The sequence below is a fragment of the Cyrtonyx montezumae genome, unplaced genomic scaffold (assembly GCF_038088225.1).
Source record: "Cyrtonyx montezumae isolate F1298 unplaced genomic scaffold, pur_monq_1.0 scaffold_62, whole genome shotgun sequence".
NCBI classification, from domain to species: domain Eukaryota; kingdom Metazoa; phylum Chordata; class Aves; order Galliformes; family Odontophoridae; genus Cyrtonyx; species Cyrtonyx montezumae.
Genome location: NW_027072070.1, coordinates 72,088 through 91,835, shown reverse-complemented (window position 1 = coordinate 91,835; position 19,748 = coordinate 72,088). Strand labels below are relative to the sequence as shown.

Here is a 19,748-nt window from a genome sequence, read left to right as displayed (position 1 = left end):
ACACGCAGCGGCGTGGAACAGTGGTGGACGCTGGGCATTACTCACAGGGCATTGGCAGTGGCACCGCTGTCTGTGTTGCAGTACCTGAAGGCATTTCTGTCCTCAAAACGCTGCTTTGGAACACACTGCTTTTTAAGACACAAAATCTTGTCAAATCCCTCGAAGTATTTTCAACTTAAAAGGAAATAGACCTCATTATAATATCCAAAGTTGAGAAGAGTGTTAACACATCTTCATTGATGTCTATCTTTGTCTTCAACTCTTTTTTGCAATGCTACTGACTTTAACATCTTTCAGGCTTATAGCTTCAAAAAGGAAAAAAGATCAATTTTTGTCTTGCACAGAGCCTGCTGCCCCCCAAAACATCCCTGCCCAGAACTGCCCGTGACAGCCCTCAGTGTTTGCACTGACTGAGTTACACTGTGGTACTGATCTCTTTTCATTTCCCCAGATCTTGTTTTAGATGGTGAACCGAAGCACAGGACGCTTCATGCCGTGTAAACATCTCTTCCCATCAGCAGTCGGCCTTGTCATCCTAAAGGTGAGCCATCTTCTCTTTTGTATTATTTGTATACTATTTATATAGAACTACTTAAAATATACCATCACCTATACTATTTCTTTGCGGAGTACCATCCTTGGGAGTTATTTACCCCACAAGGATGAATGTTAATAAACTACAAGGGTGATTTACGTTAGATGTTTGAAAGGAATTCCTTACTTTCCTTATATCACGATGTGAGACATGGAACAGGTGTGGAACAGGCAGCCCAAGGAAGTTGTGGATGTCCCTTCCTCGCAAATGTTCAAGATGACAAGGGCCCAATCAATACTGTGTGACAGCCGTGCACACAGCAAGGGAGTTGGAACTGGATGGTGTCCAAGGTCCTTCCAACCCAAGCCATCCAAGGCAATCTGTGATTTCTGTCAGGCTCTTACAACTCGGGATCCTGTTTGCTTAGCTATTTGGAGTTCACCTCTTATTGCTCCAGCACTTCCCTACTGTCTCTAGAACCTAAAATACCAAGAAGCCCCGTCCAACTCAAAAACAGTGAGATCAGAAACGAAATGAGTTCCACAGACTATTCGATGACCTCTCTCACCAGGTGCCCTTCCCCCTTCTACCGTGGGCCCATAGTCTCCCTAGCCTTCCTTTTCCTGCCTACATATTTCCACAAGCTCTTTCTCCATTCAATATGCCTGGGCACATTCAATTGCAGCAGAACTCTAGCTTTGCTAAACTCACCTCAGCAGGTACACTGGGACAAATCTCTGCATTGCTGTCAAATGACCGCTTCTTGTTTCCACTTCTTGTATGCTTCCTTTTGGTGTTTGAGTTTTACCAAGCTGATCTTTCCCATTCCTGCAGGAATTGTGACATTGTTACTTGGCTTTCTCTTCCTTGGAATGGACTTATTCTGCCTGGAAGCAGTGACTCTTAGGTATCTAAAGATTTCTAAAAGATTTCTAGCTGATTGAGTTCACAGTTTGGTAATTCTTATTAGACTAAAGACACTTTAGATAACTTCCCATCACCGGAGCATCACTGGATGCAGCCTCCCTGGATCCTGTGAGTACACCATGGTAGTGGTGCTCAGAAGGTGGCACGCAGGCATTAGAGCCAGAGTGGGGCTTGGAGCTGTCCAGCCAGCACCAACACTCCTAGGGCATGGGTTTCCTGAAGGTGCTGTGCCGCATTTGCCAGCTGGCTGTGGGTGTGCTGGAGACCCCAGGGAACTGCCATTCAAATGAGAGCCCACAGCAAACTCAGGTGTCGTCAGTGAAAGAGTGTAGGTTTGTCAATGCTTTGTAATGCCTTGAACTCCAGAATATGCCACAGATGGAGCAGAGAGGAAGATGTGGCTCTTCTGGTGATCTCATCCTTTTGGTCAGTGGAAATTCTTGGCATGCTCCATGGGGACAGGTGAAAAATGATACTCTCAGGTGCCCTAAACTCAGAGCTCGGGTGTCATTTATTCTGGCCATGAATACTCCCATTCCCCGTCTGGCCACCTGCTGATGCTCAGAAAGGAGGTGGCTATCTCTGAGGTTGTCTACCACAGCTTGCAGGCACTCTTGCCCACATCTAGGAGTACTCCAGGCACCTTGGTCATCAGGATTCACCAAGGGGAGGTCATGCTTGTCCAACCTGGTGGCCTTCTATGATTTTGTCACTGGCTGAGTGGATGGGGGGAGGGTGGTGGATGATTGATTTCCTTCCTTGATTTCAGCAAGGCATTTGATACTGTCCCCCATGACATCCTTATAACAAAGCTAAGGAAGTGTGGGATAGACGAGTAGACAGTGCAGTGGGCTGAGAACTGGCTGACTGGCAGAGCACAGAGGGTTGTCGTTGGCAGTGCAGAGTCCAGTTGGAGGCCTGTGACCAGTGGCTTCCCCCAGGGGTCCGTGCTGGGTCCGGTCTTGTTCCACATTTTCATCAACGACTTTGATGAGGGGATAGTGGGCACCCTCAGCAAGTTTACTGATGATACGAAGTTGGGAGGATTGGCTGACACACCTGAAGGCTGTGCTGCCATTCAATGTGACCTGGACAGGCTGGAGAGCTGGGCAGTCAGAAACCGGATGAAATTGAACAAAAGCAAGTGTAGAGTTTAGTACGTAGGGAGGAATAATTGCATGCACCAGTACAGGGTGGGGGATGAACTGCTGGTGAGGAGCTCTGTAGAGAGGGACCTGGGTGTCCTGGTGTACAATCGGTTGACCATGAGCCAGCGGTGTGCCCTCATGGCCAAGAGGGCCAATGGTATTCTGGGATGCATTAAAAAGAGCGTGGCCAGCATGTCAAGGGATGTGATCCTCCCCCTCTACTCTGCCCTGGTGAGGCCTCGTCTGAAGCACTGTGTCCAGTTCTGGTCTTCCCAGTATAAAAAAGACAGGGATCTCTTGGATCGAGTCCAGCGCAGGGCTACAAAGATGGGGAAGGGCCTGGAGGATCTCTCCTAGGAAGAAAGGCGGAGTGAACTGGGTCTGTTCAGCCTTGAGAAAAGAAGACTGAGAGGGGACCTGATCCAGGTTGATAAATATCTGAGGTGTGGGGGATAAAGTGTCGAGGCCAGACTCTTTTCAGCAGTGTGTGGAGACAGGGCAAGGGGGAAAGGACAGAAACTGCAGCACAGGAGGTTCCACACAAATGTGCACAAGAATCGATGTGCACGATCACATTTGCCGCAAGTAGCCCACCTGTCTCCAAGCAATAGTTGCTGTAGCTCTGTTAGTAGAAGATGCAGGCAAGATTACTTTCGGGGGTGAATTAAAAGTTTATACTCCACATAACATAAGGGGAGTACTGCAACAAAAAGCAGATATGTGGATTACAGATGCTAGACAATTGTAATATCAAGGAATCCTAATACATTCTCCTAAATTAGAAACAGAAACTACAAGTTTACAAAATGCAGGTCAATTCTTAGATGGGGAGCCAGATGAAGATTTAACGTATGAGTATAAGCAGTGTATAGAGTATCAGGCAATAATACGTTAGTACCTAGAAGAGGAGGATTTATTAGAAGGCGAAAAATTATTCATAGATATCTCCTCGTGGGTGGTAGAAGGGGAACGAAAATCAAGGTATGCCATAATGAATGGGAATGCATTTGCAGTAACTGAATTGGGACCATTGGATAAAACGTGGTCAGCTCAGGGCTGTGAATTCTATGCGGTCCTTAGAGCACTACAAATGTTAGCAGGAAAAATTGGGACCATCTGTACGGATTGGAGATATGCGTATGGGGTAGTCCGTACCTTTGGAAAGATATGGGAGGAAAGAGGATTGGTAAAGTCACATGAGAAAGGGTTGATCCACGAGTCGTTAATGAGACAGAGTGTAATGGTGATAAGAGAACCAAACACAATCACAGGTAAATCGCAGGTAAACGACAACCAGAGGGGGATGTCAGCTCAGAGAAGAGGAAATAATTGAGCTGAAGAAGAAGCGAAAAGGATGGCCTTCTTGATCCTAAACGAAATACAGGCTGATATCCCCAAAAAGAAACAAGAGAGGCTAGAAGTTTTACTATAAAGGAGAAGGAAATGCTCCGACAAATGGAAGTTGAGGAAAAGGAGGGAAAATTGTTACTATGTGATGGAAAAGAGTTAATTCCTAAAGGAATAGCTTGGAGAATGTTAGGAGAATTTCATAGGCAAACTCATTGGGGATTTCAAGCCTTGGTGGATCAATTTGCAAATAAATATATGTGAATGGACATTTATAGTATAGCCAGAAGAATGGTAGACAACTGTATGATTTGTAGAAAAGTAAATGAACAACAATTGAGGGAAAAATACTTCTCTCCCCCACCTACCCCATCTGTGCTCTACCCGGATGTTGTGGTTTTGTGGTTTTGATGCCGGTATTCCACATCAGAGCACCACGCAGCAGTGAAGGAGTTAATGCTGTGGGAGCAGCAGAGGGGCGGAGCTCCGCACCGGATGCAGGCGGCGCTCTGCCTGGGCGCGTTGCTCTGGGCTGCCGTGGAGGTTCAGCACGTGTGCTTCCCCTGCACTTTTCTCCTTAACGTAAGCTCAGCTTTTGGTTTGGAAATTTTATCTCTCTCTCAATTGTTCAATTTCATTAGATTTAGTAAAGTTACCGTTCCTTATCAGATCCTGCCGTTGTTTTTGTAGACCCATCTCTTCCCGCTCATTCCCCCTCCCCCCCGGAGAGTGGCTCTGCTAGGGCAGCCGTGTGGCCACTGATGCAGTTTCTTTTTCTCTCCACTTTCCCTTCTCAGTTTCACTTGGGTCACTGTCACGGATAACACCGTGACAATTATTGGTGGACAATGTGGGCAATGCAGTATTTGTACTCCATTGTAAATCTGGTGCTAAGTGGTTTTTCGTGTACCTTATTGCATGCTGGCTTCTTTTTAAGCTCCTCATGTTCAGCTCCGGAGTAATGTGTGCATACAGCTACTTTAGTGTGCTGAGGGGGTTACATGCCTCCTGCCTAGACACCCTGGCTAACGTGACAGATTATGCAGCATTTAGATTGGTTTCCAGTTGCTCTTTTCAGGTCTTTACCTATATTCAGGATGTCAGCCTGGCAGTTGTGGCAGTTGTGTTATCTGTTTTTCTGAACGCACTCTTGGCAACAGTAATTTACATCATGTGGAAGAAGCTTTCCTCAAAACCAGAGAGTGTTGAATAGCAGGGAAGGTGGAAAAAATTAGGAAAGAAATTAGAAGCGTGGGGAACCCCGGTGTTATGCAGTTTTGATCTTGAGCACCTGTGGGATCCTGAGGAATTCAGTGAGTGTTTAGGTAAGGAGTCATGTGACTCAGGATGATCTGAGAAGGAATGGATTGTCTGGGGTCTTGCTTGTGCTTATCGAGCTATAATTGATATTCTGGAGAGAAATGGTTTCCAAACCAAGGTCCAAAGCAAAAATGAAAACCTCGAAGTTAGACCTGACCAATCACAGGAAGCACCGGTATCAGTGTCGGTTGCCCCTGTGGAAGGCCAGAAATGGACACGCCGTCCTCGCGCCTAGAACGGAAAGAAGAAGAAGCAGAGAAAAAAAAGGAAGATCCAGGCGAGGGGCCCTCCTCAGCACCACCACCACCACCACCACCTAAAAAGGCCACTAAGAAAAGTGAGAGACATGGAGAAGACAGTGATGATGATGGAGTCACTGTTACCACTACTCGTCGGCCCCTAAAGATGACTGAAATACAAGGTTCAAGAAAGGAGTTTGTACGGCGCTCGGGTGAATCTACTGTCACCTGGTTGCTGCGGTGTTGGGACAGCGGTGCCAGCAGCGTGTCCCTAGATGGCAGCGAAGCCCGCCAACTGGGAAGCATTGCTCGAGACCCAGCTATCGACAGAGGAATTGGCAGATGTCTGAATGGAGTCGCTACCCTCTGGGAACGAGTACTAGTGGCTGTAAAGGATAGATACCCTTACAAAGATGATCTGGAGCCTAAGGTGGAAAGATGGAACACCGTGGAGAAAGGCATCCAATTTTTGAGAGAAACAGCCGTAGTAGAGATGCTGTATGATCCCAATTTCCTCCATAACAATCCACACCAGGACCGTGATCCTGATAGAGTAAGGTGCACACCTGATGTATATCGCAAGCTCTCAAAATCAGCACCAGAGAGGTACGCAAGTACACTGGTAGCAATGTTCCATAGATTCGAGGGTCAAGACAGAAGACTCCCAGTTTATGAATTGACTATTACACTTCAAAAGTTTGAACAGCAGTTTCCGCCATCACGTGCTTCCATTGCAGCTATAGTAGCAGAAGAAATGGGTGAGATAAAGAAAACTATACTGGACGAACTGTCATTACAGATGAATAGGGATGAACCTGTGTCAGTATTGGAAACACCTGATGAAGACGAGCATGACCCAAAGAATCTGGTGAAGCAATTGATGAAACTGATGAAAGTCTCGGCCACCAAAGGCAACCACCCCTCTGCTCGAGCAAATGACAGCAGTAACATCATGTCACGTGTGGCCATGTGGAGCTTCTTACGAGAAAACGGAGAGGACATGAGGAAGTGGCATAAAAAACTCACTCCTGCACTGCGAGCACGGGTGAGAGAACTACAGCAGAGATCAGCCACCAACGAAATTGCTCCCATCACTGCAGGTAACCAATAGAGGGGCCCTGCACTCAGCCAGGGGAGGGAAAGGGATAATAGAGTGTATTGGACTGTGTGGATTAGATGGCCTGGCACATTAGAGCCACAAAGATATAAGGCACTGGTGGACACTGGTGCACAGTGCACTCTGATGCCCTCGAGTTATAAAGGGACAGAGTTGATTCATATTTCTGGAGTGACTGGGGGTTCTCAGGAACTGTCTGTGTTGGAGGCAGAAATAAGCCTCACCGGTAAAACCTGGCAGAAGCATCCCATAGTGACTGGACAGGGGGCTCCATGCATACTCGGTATTGACTATCTCAGAAGGGAACATTTCAAGGACCCCAAGGGATACCGATGGGCTTTTGGAATAGCTGCTGTAGATGCAGACAACATTCAGCAGCTGTCTGTTTTACCTGACCTGTCAGAAGATCTGTCTGTTGTGGGGGTACTGAAAGTGAAAGAGCAGCAGGTACCTATCGCTACAAAAACAGTGCACAGACGGCAGTACCGCACCAACAGGGATTCCTTGCTCCCCATTCATAACTTGATCCGTCAGCTAGAGAGCCAGGGAGTGATCAGCAAGACTCACTCACACTTTAACAGCCCCATATGGCCGGTGCGTAAAGCCAGTGGAGAATGGAGGCTGACGGTAGATTACCGTGGCCTGAATGAAGTCACACCCCCACTGAGTGCTGCTGTGCCAGATATGTTGGAGCTGCAGTATGAACTGGAGTCAAAAGCAGCCAAGTGGTATGCCAACATTGACATTGCCAATGCATTCTTTTCTATTCCTTTAGCCACAGAGTGCAGACCACAGTTTGCTTTCACCTGGAGGGGCGTTCAGTACACCTGGAACCGTTTGCCCCAGGGGTGGAAACACAGCCCAACCATCTGCCATGGGCTGATTCAAACTACATTGGAACAGGGTGGGGCACCTGAGATCCTCCAGTACATTGATGACATTGTTGTGTGGGGTGATACAGCAGAGGAAGTTTTTAGAAAAGGAGAGCGAATAATCCAAATTCTTCTGGGTGCTGGTTTTGCTATTAAACGGGACAAAGTGAAGGGACCTGCCCAAGAAATTCAGTTCCTAGGAGTAAAATGGCAAGATGGACGTCGTCACATTCCAGGAGATGTGACTGACAAAAACACCAGTATGTCACCGCCCAATAGCAAGAAAGAGACACAGTCTTTTCCGGGTGTAGTAGGTTTTTGGAGGATGCACATCCCAAACTACAGCATCATAGTAAGCCCCCTCTATCAAGTGACCCGAAAAAAGAATAATTTTGCATGGGGTCCTGAGCAGCAGCAGGCCTTTGAGCAAATTAAGCAGGAGATAGCCCGTGCTGTGGCCCTGGGGTCATTTCGGATGGGACAGGATGTAAAGAACATCCTCTGCACTGCTGCTGGAGAGAAAGGTCCCACTCGGAGTTTGTGGCAAAGAGCTTCTGGAGAGGCCGACCTCCAGGTCGACCAAACAAGGCCGACCCCTTGGATTTTGGAGCAGAGCGTACAGGGGTTCAGAGGAGTGCTACGCTCCAACTGAGAAGGAGATTTTGGCCGCATACGAGGGGGTTCGGGCTGCCTCTGAAGTGATTGGTACTGAGACACAGCTCCTCCTGGCACCTTGATTGCCAGTGCTGAATTGGATGTTCAAAGGAAAGGTTCCCAACACACATCATGCTACCGATGCCACCTGGAGTAAGTGGATTGCACTGATTACACAGCGAGCTCGGATGGGGAACCTCAACCGTCCAGGAATCTTGGAGGTGATCATGGACTGGCCTGAAGGCAAGAAATTTGGAACATCCCCATCAGAGGATACCACGTGCTAAAGAGGCCCCACCATATAATGAACTAACAGAGAATGAAAAGACGTATGCCCTGTTCAGTGATGGATCGTGTCGTATCGTTGGGAAGCATTGCAAATGGAAGGCTGCTGTGTGGAGCCCCACACGACGAGTTGCAGAGGCCACTGAAGGAGATGGAGAGTCAAGCCAATTTGCGGAGGTAAAGGCTGTCCAGCTGGCCTTAGATGTTGCTGAACAGGAGAGGTGGCCCATGCTATATCTTTATACTGACTCTTGGATGGTGGCAAATGCTTTATGGGGGTGGTTGCAGCAGTGGGAACAAAACAAATGGCAATGGAAGGGTAAACCTATTTGGGCTGCTGAACTGTGGAAAGACATTGCTGCCCGAACAAAAAGGTTGGGTGTAAGGGTGCGCCATGTAGATGCTCATGTGCCCAAGAATCGAGCTACTGAAGAGCAGAAAAATAACCATCAGGTAGATCGAGCTGCCAGAATTGAGGTGTCTCAGATAGATTTGGACTGGCAGAACAAAGGAGAGCTATTTTTAGCTCGGTGGGCCCATGAGACCTCAGGCCATCAAGGAAGGGATGCGACCTATAAGTGGGCTAGAGACCGAGGGGTGGACTTAACTATGGATGCCGTTGCACAGGTTATCCATGACTGTGACACATGTGCCATAATTAAACAGGCCAAGAGGATGAAACCTCTCTGGCAGGAAGGGCGATGGGAAAAGTATAAATCTGGGGAGGCGTGGCAGGTTGATTATATCACCTTGCCACGAACTCGCGTTGGTAAGCGTTACGTGCTCACCATGGTGGAGGCGACCACTGAATGGCTTGAGATATACGCAGTACCCCATGCTACCGCCCGAAACACCATCTTAGGGCTTCTCCATAGAGAATTGAGTCTGATAATGGGACTCATTTCAAAAATTCTCTTGTGGATATCTGGACCAAAGAACAAGGCATTAAATGGATCTACCATATCCCCTACCATGCACCAGCTGCTGGTAAGATCGCGCGCTACAACGGGTTGTTAAAAACCACATTGAGAGCAATGGGTGGCGGGACATTCAAGCACTGGGAGAAGCATCTGGCAGAAGCCACCTGGTTGGTCATCACTAGGGGATCAGTAAACCGAGAGGGTCCTACACAGTCCAGCTCCCTGCAGACCATAGAGGGAGATAAGGTCCCTGTGGTACATGTGAGGAGCATGTTGGGAAATGCGGTGTGGGTCCATCCAGCCTCTGGAAAGGGCAAACCCCTCCGTGGAACCGTTTTTGCGCAGGGACCTGGGTGCACCTGGTGGGTAATGGATAAAAATGGGGACGTCCAGTGTGTCCCACAGGGGAATTTGATGCTGGGGGAATGCGGTCTGTAATCACGTGTGTATGTATATATATATATATATATATATACGTTTCTATGTAACTCATGTTATTTCCGTTTTGGTTATGTATAGATGTGTGTTAAGCATGATGTGATGATGTGGAATAAGGGGTGGAATGTTGTGGTTTTGTGGTTTTGATGCCGGTATTCCACATCAGAGCATCACACAGCAGTGAAGGAGTTAATGCTGTGCTTCCCCTGCAGTTTTCCTTCTTAACGTAAGCTCACAGCTTTTGGTTTGGAAATTTTATCTCTCTCTCAATTGTTCAATTTTATTATATTTAGTAAAGTTACCGTTCCTTCTCAGATTGTGCCGTTGTTTTTGTAGACCCATCTCTTCCCGCCGTTTCCCCCTCCCCCTCCCGGAGCGCGGCTCTGCTCGGGCGGCCGCGCGGCCAGTGACGCAGTTTCTTTTTCTCTCCTCTCTCCCATCTCGGTTTCCCTTGGGTTACTGTCACGAGTATCACCGTGACACATATATAAGGCAAAAGAGACTTAAAGGAGTTTATTGTCCCACAGCAGTGTAGATTGTTTTTTTTGTTTGTTTGACTTTTCTGTGCGTGGGGAATAACTTAATGCTTTTTCCATGGAATTCTTAACTATGAATGGAAAAGTTGTGTGCCATAGATTTTACAAGGAAGAAATGATGCAAAAATTTTGTTCACGTATTTAACGGTATAGCTATATAATGGTATAGGTAGTACAGTTTAGTTTCTAAGGTACTACTCTTTCATGAACCAGTATCAGTACACTGCTGCTTAGACTAGTCGTTTGTGCACAGGTAGAGCAGGAGCGTAGTGTTTCAATAATTCAGAGCACGGCTGTAGATGGATCCCAAGCAATTCCTGTCATCTTACCCTTTGTGCTCATACTTGAAGATGTGACTGGTGTCTGTCTGAGTGGACAGCACGCCAGGAATTCTTGGTGCATTTCAGTCATATTTGAATCATAGAATCATGAGGTTGGAAAGCACCTACAAGATCATCTAGTCCAACTGTCCACCCATTCCCACTGCTACCACAAGCTGCTAAACCATATCTCCTAGCTCCTCATCCAGATGCCTCTTGAATACTGCCAGTGATGGTGACTCCACCATCTCCCTGGGCAGGCCAGCCAAAGCTGAACACAGTACTTGAGGTGTGGCCACTCCAGTGCTGAGTACGGGGGGATGCTCACCTCCCTGCTCCTGCTGGCCACTATTCCTGATGCAGGCCAGGATGCTGTTGGCCCTCTTGGCCATCTGGGCACACTGTCGGCTCGTGTTCAGCTGAGCATCAACCAGTGCCCCCAGGTCCCTTTCCTATCAGAGTCACCCAGCCACTCATCCCCAAGCCTATAGCTCTGCATGGGGTTATCATGGCCAAAATGCAGCACCCGGCACTTGGCCTTGTTGGACCTCATCCCATGCAGATCAACCCAGCGATTCAGCTTGTCTAGATCCCTCTGAAGGGCCTCCCTACCCTCAGGCAGATCGACACCACCTCCCAGTTTGGTGTCATCTGCAAACTGACTGAGGGTACGTTCAGTGTCCTCATCCAGGTCATTAGTATTAATAAAGATGGGCCCCACAAGAGTGGTGCTGCAGCCAATCTCAGGGCTGTGATGATGCTTTCCATGGGCTACCTCACTCCTGCCTGGCAGTGGTAGGAGTGCCGGGAAGCAGCAGACGCAGAGTGTGACCTGCTTTTCTTTTGCCCTCCAGAGCGAGTTGCCATCTGGAATGCAGTGGCTGCCTGTGTAAGAGAGCAGCTCATGGTGCAGAAGGTGTGTTAGCTGTTGCGTTCCTCCTCTGTCTGTCCAGCTCAGTCTGGACTTCCTCTGACTCTTCCCCTCCACAGAGAGCAGGAAACTCACCCCACATTTCCCAACTGCTCATCCCATGGGTTTCCTACAAATGCAGTACCGCTTGTGTTAGGCAAGCACATGTCTCGGGAATGATTCTGGCCCCTGGAAACATCTGGATCCCATCAGGCTGCTTCTGCCCTGACTGCTGTGCTGCATTTGGCAGGGCAAGTGGAGGGAGAGGACTGTGCAGCACCTTCCCAAAGCCATTCCCTCTGCCCCGGCCTGTGCCTCTGAACAGCGGGAGAAGGCTTCTGAGCTCTGTCCCTACAGTGGACCACCTCCAGCTCTTCCTCTAGCTGGCTCATAGCCCTTCAGCCTTTCTTTTCTATTCCACTTGCAGGGGGTCTGGATTCCCACCTTTGGCTTGTTCGACGTTGTCCCCAAAGACATCAATTCCAAGCACGGGACCGTGACTCTGTTCTGGCCTGTGTTCCACCTGGCTAAAAACCTCATAGGCAAGCATCACCTCAAGTCCAAAAAGGAATCCTTGACAGGTAGGAGGAGGAATTAAACCCTTGCTGGCTTCATGGAAAGGGCAAACAGGGCCATGACCTCCGTTCTCAGAAGCAAAGCCTGCTCTCCAAGGAGCCCATGCAAATATGGGGCCGTTCTGGGTGATGTCGGCAATAAGCAGCTCTAGGGAAGCACCTGTGGAAGAGCAGCTGTATGATCAAACTGTCCCTTGCATTTTCCAGCCCATAAGGAACTGGAGCTCCTGAAGTACAGTGAGGTGGCCACAATTGCCAATGTGACACAGCAGAGAGGGAGGGCCTGTGTCCAAAGCACCGTGTCCCTGCTCTCCAGCTGTCTGCAGAATGGGGAGAACGTTGCCTTTGTCCTGAAGGGCATCGGAGTGCTCTTTATTGACAGACTGACTTTCCAAATGAACTTCTACTATGACTTGGTTGAGAAGCTGTCTGGGAAAGAGATATTCAGAAGAGCTGTTTCCAAGGTGAGGTTTTAGTTTCTCTGTGGCCCGGGCAGTGTTGTGACACTTGCTGTGCCCACACGTGGCCCAGCAGGACCTGGCCAGCGTCTCGGGCCGTGCAAGTGCTGTGGTGCTGTCAGCTCTGCCTGCCTTGAGCTCCTCCAGTACTCTGCAGTGCCTCAGCCGTGACAAGGACGTCCCACGTCCTCCCTGTTGCTCCCCTGCAGGCCCCCTGGCTGCTGGACATGCTGATATCCCGCGTTACACCTCTGGCCTCCCTGACTCTCTCTCCCTGGCTCATCATATTTCCCAGGTGAGTGTGTTGGTGACTGCAGCTGCTGCCTGATGCAGCTGCTCTGAACAGAGCATTCCATAGCGTTTGTTTCTTGTGTCTGTGGGTGTCCTGCCCATGAGGGTATTTCATAGAATCATGGAATCATTTGAGTTGGAAGGAACCCCGAAAGGGCACCTAGTCCCACTCCTCTGCAAGGAATGAGGACACCCACTGCCAGATGAGGATCTCTAAGCCCGGTCCAGCCTGACCTTGAACAACTGTTGGGGCACCCACCACCTCTCTGGGCACAATAATCCGGTGCCTCACCTCCCTTCTGTCAAAAACTTCTTTCTTATATCTAGCCTAAATCTTCCCACTCTCTTTCCACCTGAAAGTATTTCCCCTTGTGCTATCCCAACTGGCCCTGCTAAAGAGCCTGGCCTCTTCCTCTTCAAGACCCCCTTTAGATATTGAAAGGCCAAGATCGCATCTCCCCAGAGCCATTATTTCTCCGGTCTGAACAGCCCCACCTCTCTGAGCCTGTGCTCCTAGGGAAGGTGTTCCATCCCTTGCATTATTTTTGTGGCCCTCCTCTGGATGTGCCCTAACAGCTCTGCATGTCTCCTGTCACTGTTGGGTCACTGGAGACTTTAGAAATGGTGGCCTCAGAGCAGTGTGCAAATGTGCCTGTGAGCAGACAGTCACAGAGAGCAACAGGGACTGGTGGAGTGCTTTGTCACACCAGTGTCTCTTCTGTGCGTACAGGTTTCAAATGGAGTTTGTACCCAAAGCATCGCTCAACACATCCCGCAAGTCCTCCAGAGACGTCCATGGTGAGATGATGCCAAAGAAAGCAGGGGCTTTGCCTCCTCTTGTCCGGACCAAGACAGGTAAAGCAGCTGTCAGCTCCTTTCCATGGTACACATCATTGTTTACCATCAGCCGAGGGTTCTGCCTTGTGCCAGAGCTTCACGCCAGCTCAGCATGGCCTCTTCTCATGGGGAGTTGTTGGCCTCACCAAAACGAAGGCGCTGAGGGTGATGTGCCTCCACCCCTGCCTCTGTCTATATCAGGAGGATGCGGGGATCCCAGGCCCTGCCCTCCCCCAGGAAATGTCCCTTAAATTCACCCTATCACCTCATCATCACCACCCAGCTCCCCTTTCCCAAAGCCAGCGTCAGTAATGCAGTGCCAAAACAGAGCTGAATTGCAGAGAGGAGGAGTGGGGCCAGAGATGGTGTCAGGGAGGGTGCGAGGGCGGTGGGGATTGTGGCAGCGTGGGGAGCAGAGCGACCTTCTGGGGTGTTTTGGGAAAAAGGCCCAAGTGCCCCTTGTCACTGAGCCAAAGGAGGAATTCACAGTGAATCTCCTGTGCCTCCCAATTCCAGTGAGACTTGCTGAAAGGCCAAAGTTCATCAAACGCTAGAGCACTGCGAGTATAGAGGGAGGACACTTCGCAAGGATAAGGAGCTTACTGAAGGAGAGATCTGTGTCCAGGTGAGGCTGGAGGCTCCGGGTTGGGATCCGCATGGGGGAATGTTAGTGAGCGGACACGAGTCCATTCTCCAACCCCAAAGGGTCACTGCCCAACAATGCTGAATACAGCACCCGGGGTGGGGGGATAGGGATGCCAGGAGTGCCCCAGCTCACAGGATTGGTCCTTGTGCAGATCTCAGGAGAGCCACGGAGCAGCCGGTGAGCTGTCTGTGGGGAAGGCAGTGTTGCAGCCAAGGGTCTTGCTCAGGGTTGCAGAACGCGGCCCCATAGCCATTGCTGTTCCACTCAGGCAGACCCCTCTCACTCTGTCCTTTCAGTCTGAAGCCAGCGATCCGGGGAGTGCTTGAAGCCCACAAAGAGCCAGTGACCTGCCAGCTGCAGGGCCAAGCAGGAACCGAAAGCCAAGAAGACCTTGGTCGAGCACCGGGAACAAAACACGTGACGTTCCATAATGAGGAACAAGCAGCAGAAGTGCATTGTGAGGGTGGAATGCTGGAGATGCAGAAAGCAAAAGCCTTGTGCAGTCACATCACACTGAGGAACAAGGCAGCTTTTAAGCAAGGTACAAGACCTTCATCGAGGGCTGAGGGCAGGCTGTCAAAGGAGCCCGAGGGCAGACCAGCCAGACACTTACCTAAGGCCTGTGACTCAGTCACACTACTCAGGATGAGGGCTAAGAAGGCCAAGCCAGTGCGGGAAGAACCTCAGGAGATGGCAGCATCAGCGTCTCCTCGCGAGTCCTCCACCAACAGATCTGGATTGCTGCCACCCATACACCAAGACACAGGGTCTCCCAGTGTCAGTCTCCAAAGACCAAAGCCCCACGCACCAGGCGGGGGACACCCTACCCACACTGATGTGGGCATGGGGTGCCCAGAACAGACGGAGCTGTGAGCTGGGGACTGCCCCGGCTCTGAGCTCCCGCATCGGCTGCAGGCTGCTACAGGAACTCGGGAGCTCCCTTCCATTCTCCATGTCCTGCTTTCAGCCGGGACAAAGTTGATTTGCTCCATTGGCTCTGGTATGATACCACGCTATGGTTTTAAGGAAGACAGTGGGAGAATCACCTGAAGGAAGGAAAGAGGAGCACAGAGGGAAAGATAACACTGCACGCGGCTTCCAAGACTTCTTTTTGCTGCTCATCGGTGGTGGGAGCTCCCTCGTCGTCTCATCTTCATCTTTAGTGGAAGTCCTTCTGTTCTGGACACTCTCTCTCTCATTTTGTTTGATTTCTTAGCTTTGATTCCATTTATATTGTGTTATTTTGTGTTCCAATATTTTATTTAATAAATTAGTTTTCCTCCTCAGATCGTTGCCACTGTTTTGTTTTTAGGCCTGTTCTTCCTACCCTTTTCCCCTTGCCCTTTCCTGGGGCGTGGGTCCCTGGTTCCCCCACCCCATTTGTCACAGAACTGGAGCACACCAACCCATAAGCTGTTGACACATGGTCCCTTCCACGTCCCCTCCTCTGTGTTCCTACCACGTTGCTCCCCGGTTGCCCCATGAGGGTTTCTGGTGTCCCCAAAGCCACCTCAACCACACCAAGGGGTCCTGGTGTCCCCATGGGGAGCTCCCGGCATCCTCATTGTTGGTTCTTAGATCCTCAAATCCATCATGACCTCACAATGGGATTCTGGGTTAGGGTTAGGGCTGCTTAGAGTAGGATTAGCATTGTGGTAAGAGTTATTGTTAGGATTACAGTTAGAGTTAGGGATAGTTAAAGGTCAGCTCAGGGTTAGAGTTACGGTTCTGCTTAGGGTTATGGTCAACATCAGATCCAAGACCCAGCAGGGCCATCACCATAAACTCAAGAGTAAACTAACCCCAGCCCTAGCCCCAACCCCAGCCCCATCTTCTACCCTTTTGCCAGCCCCTATAGGGGTGTATAAAAAATACATTAAAAAAAGTACATAAAAAAAGGGGACAGCAGCAGCCCAGTACCAGCAGGATCATCCCCTGGGGCTGTGAAACCACGCAGGCATTGTAGGTCCGTACAAACACTGTGAGGCCATAGACATGCCATGGGGCCATACAGACGCCGTGGGGCCATATAGATGCTGCAGGGTCGTCCTGGCTCAGAGCATGTACCTGAGGGCAGAGATGGTGGCCATCGCTTGCTGCCACAGTTTGGAGCACTGCTTTCCCCTGATAGGGTTAGAATTGGTGTTAGAATTAGGGTCTGGATTAGGTTTAGGCTTTGAGTGAATGTCAGAAAAACATCTGCAATAATTTTAGGAGTCAGGTTCTCTGGTAAGGAAACGTTGAATTCGCAACGGTAATGATGAGCATCCGGCAAACAGGAGTGCACACAATGACAACGTTGCAACTTTTATGCCCCGACACTTTTCTCCCCTGGTTCCTCATTGGCTGAGTACTTCAGGTTCACCATCATCCCAATGCTGAATCAAACATACACATGCTGACCCAACGTCAGTGGCTGCTGGCTAAACATGTGTACTGCTCCTTAGATGCTCCTTATGTTTTCTTCACACAGATCTTGTCTGTCCACTGCCAACATTTAGCAGTTTCCCCTGGCAAGGACTTCTGATTGCTAACAGCGTTATCATTGCTTGGGAATGGTTATTTGGCTCATTCTGGGTGGCGGCACAGACAAGAGCCGTGTTCTTTGTACCTACAAATTACTCCACCTCCTTTATTTCTTATCACTATAATCACTTCGCTACCCACTGAGTGTGCGTCAATGTGGAACGCTTATCTAAAGGCCGAGTGATGAAGACTATCAGGGGATCCCCACTCCCGATGAAGTCAAAAGACCCTCGAAAAAGACTGTCAGTACCGATAAAGGCCGATGGATGGCAGCAGAGACCGTGAAATCCAATGCTTTTCCTCGTTCCAATACAGAAACAACATTGCATTCTTACAATTCCTCCCTTTTCTCTTTGTTCTCTGTTGTTGGTTTCTGTAGTTCCTATTTTAAGTATGTTTATATCATGGTTTTCCTCTTCTTCACTTTCTTCGTTCCCTATCTCCTTCGATATCATCGTATTTCCCGAATATGATGGTGTTTGCTTCAGTAGTGCTGTCTCCATTAATTGCTGTACCAGTGCCCTCACACAGGGGATTATAAAGAATCCGAAGGCCTCCAGGGCTCCTGCTCCTGTAATCAAGCAAGGAAATATGGATTCTACCATCCCTTTTGTAGGGCAAATAACCCTCAAGAATGGTACTAAATGAAAATAGTATGGAAGATGGTATATTTTCAGGAGGCTTATGTAGATTGTATACAGACAACTAGAAAAAGAGAGTGGCTCAGCTTTGGGATGATAGAGGCTTCGTGTTGACTCCACACAGGACGGATCCCTGAGAAGAGATCCTTCCCTGGTGGTGGTCAGCCCTTAAATGGGGTTTGGGAGAGGTGGAGCCAGGCTCCACCCCTTCCAATTACACAGGTATATTGTGGAGAGTGTTGTCAAAACTTGGCTCGCCGTAAAGGGCCTTGGAGACCAAATACAGCTGGTCAGGAAAAATAATAGTAGCTAAGGGCATGCTGACCTGGTGTGTAAAACAGGAACCATAAGAACAAAGTTAAGATCGTCGTTTTAAGGAAGTGCTGACCGCAGAAACCGCAAGAGCAGACACATGGAATAGCTCAAGCTTAGCCAATAGGGAGCTCAGGATTGCAATATGTACGAACCTCATTAAACTAACAGTATAAAAGAATGTAGCCTTCTGATTAAAGTTGAGACTTACTGATCATCTACGTGGTTGTGTGTTTGTCTCCCGCCGCCCCGACAAATGGTGACCCCGACGTGATACAATCGGACAGCTAAGGTACCATCGGAGGGCGGCGACGGGCAAGTTCGGGTCCTAAAGCAGCAAGGACGGCTAAAGCACCGCGCTCGATTACAAGCGTCTAAGCGGGCAGCAATTATGCCCTCCGGAGGGACATTGGTGCCGAGCCTGAGGACAGTCTGTGAGACCTGACCGATACGGGCTGCCGGACCTTGCAAGGCTGCAACGGCGCCGACGACTTAGGTATGGAAAGGCAAGCAGCCTATCAAATATTTACTAGGTTTTTAGAGAAAAGGGGGATTAAGGGAATAGATCTCAAGAAAGAATTTCCAGACTTGTTAGCTTATGGCCAGGGGCTCGGCTGCTTTGCTAACCCGCACGCTGTTCATGAAGTATCTGAGTGGCGGAAGCTAGGGGACATAATATGGCAGGCAGTTCTAGATGATGACAAAGTTGTGAAAAAGATGGGAAAGTTGTGGCGGGTGGTCCATAACGAACTCCTGCAAAGCCAGGTGGAGAAAAAAGCTGCGCAGCAGGCAGTAAACGCGTCCCAGCGTAATGAACAGTATGATAGCTCAGAATTGTGGGTGTCTGCAGGGCCCCCGGCGACTAATACAATCCTGCTTCCTGGGCCGGGGAGCGCCAGTGAACAGCCCCTCCAGGAGGAGGCTCAAGGTACCGCCCCCCCATTACCCACTCCCGCCCCTCCCCCTTTAAACGGGAGCCCTCCGGGGCCGGAGCGTGTTCCCAGGGCTGAGGGGGAGCTGGCGGAAGAAATTGCCCGCCGTTGGCGGGAAGCGTGGGCGAGTTTGGTGCGAGACTGTTTGGACCGTGGGGACAGTGAAGGGGTTGAGGAATTAAGATAGATGGCTTGCCTGGTATTGTACATGCCGGCAGCCGGGGGAGGTATACAGGCCACGGTAACGGCCCTGGACTGGAAACTCCTATCGCAGTTGCGCGCAACCGTGAGCCAGTGTGGGATCACTAGTGAGCCTGTGAGGCAGATGCTGGACTATGTCTGGGATTGGCAGTTGCTCCTACCAGGGGACATCCGGGGAATCACCAGGCTGATATTCACGCACCATCAGCAGCTGCTTTTTGGGGCCCATTGGCGGGACCTTTGCCAGAAGAATGTAATGGTTCAGCGCCAGCCCGGTGACCCCCTACATGGGCTGACATTAGACGAGCTATTAGGACTAGGGCCATACCTGCGAACAGAGGCGCAAGCTTTGCTCAGTCCGGATAAGATCCGGGAGACCATGTATTTAGCCCGTCATGCAATTTCTAGGATTAAGGCCCCAGGGGGAATCCCTTCTTACATGGGTATTCAGCAAGGCAAGAATGAGGACTTTGGGACATTCGTGGACAGGGTGACGTCAGCGATAGATGCGGCAGGGGTCCCCGACTACATGAAAGGAGCTCTTTTGAAACAGTGTGCCATTCAGAATGCGAACTCTGCTACTAGAGCGATACTGAATACTCTGAGCAGTGGGTGGACAATAGAAGAGGCTCTTGATAGGACAGCCAATATCCCCACAGGATCCAGTGCATTCATAGTCAAGGCCATTACCTAGCTAGGGGAAGGTCTTAAGGCTCAAGCTCAGGCTAGCCAGATGCAGGTTATGGCAGCCCTTGCACCCT

At 49.7% G+C, this 19,748-nt stretch overlaps 1 pseudogene; it reads left to right on the top strand.

The window, feature by feature from the left end:
- The first annotated feature begins 1,669 nt into the window (after positions 1-1,669).
- LOC136057345 (coiled-coil domain-containing protein 81-like) lies at positions 1,670-15,211 on the top strand (annotated as a pseudogene).
- Positions 15,212-19,748: the final 4,537 nt, after the last annotated feature.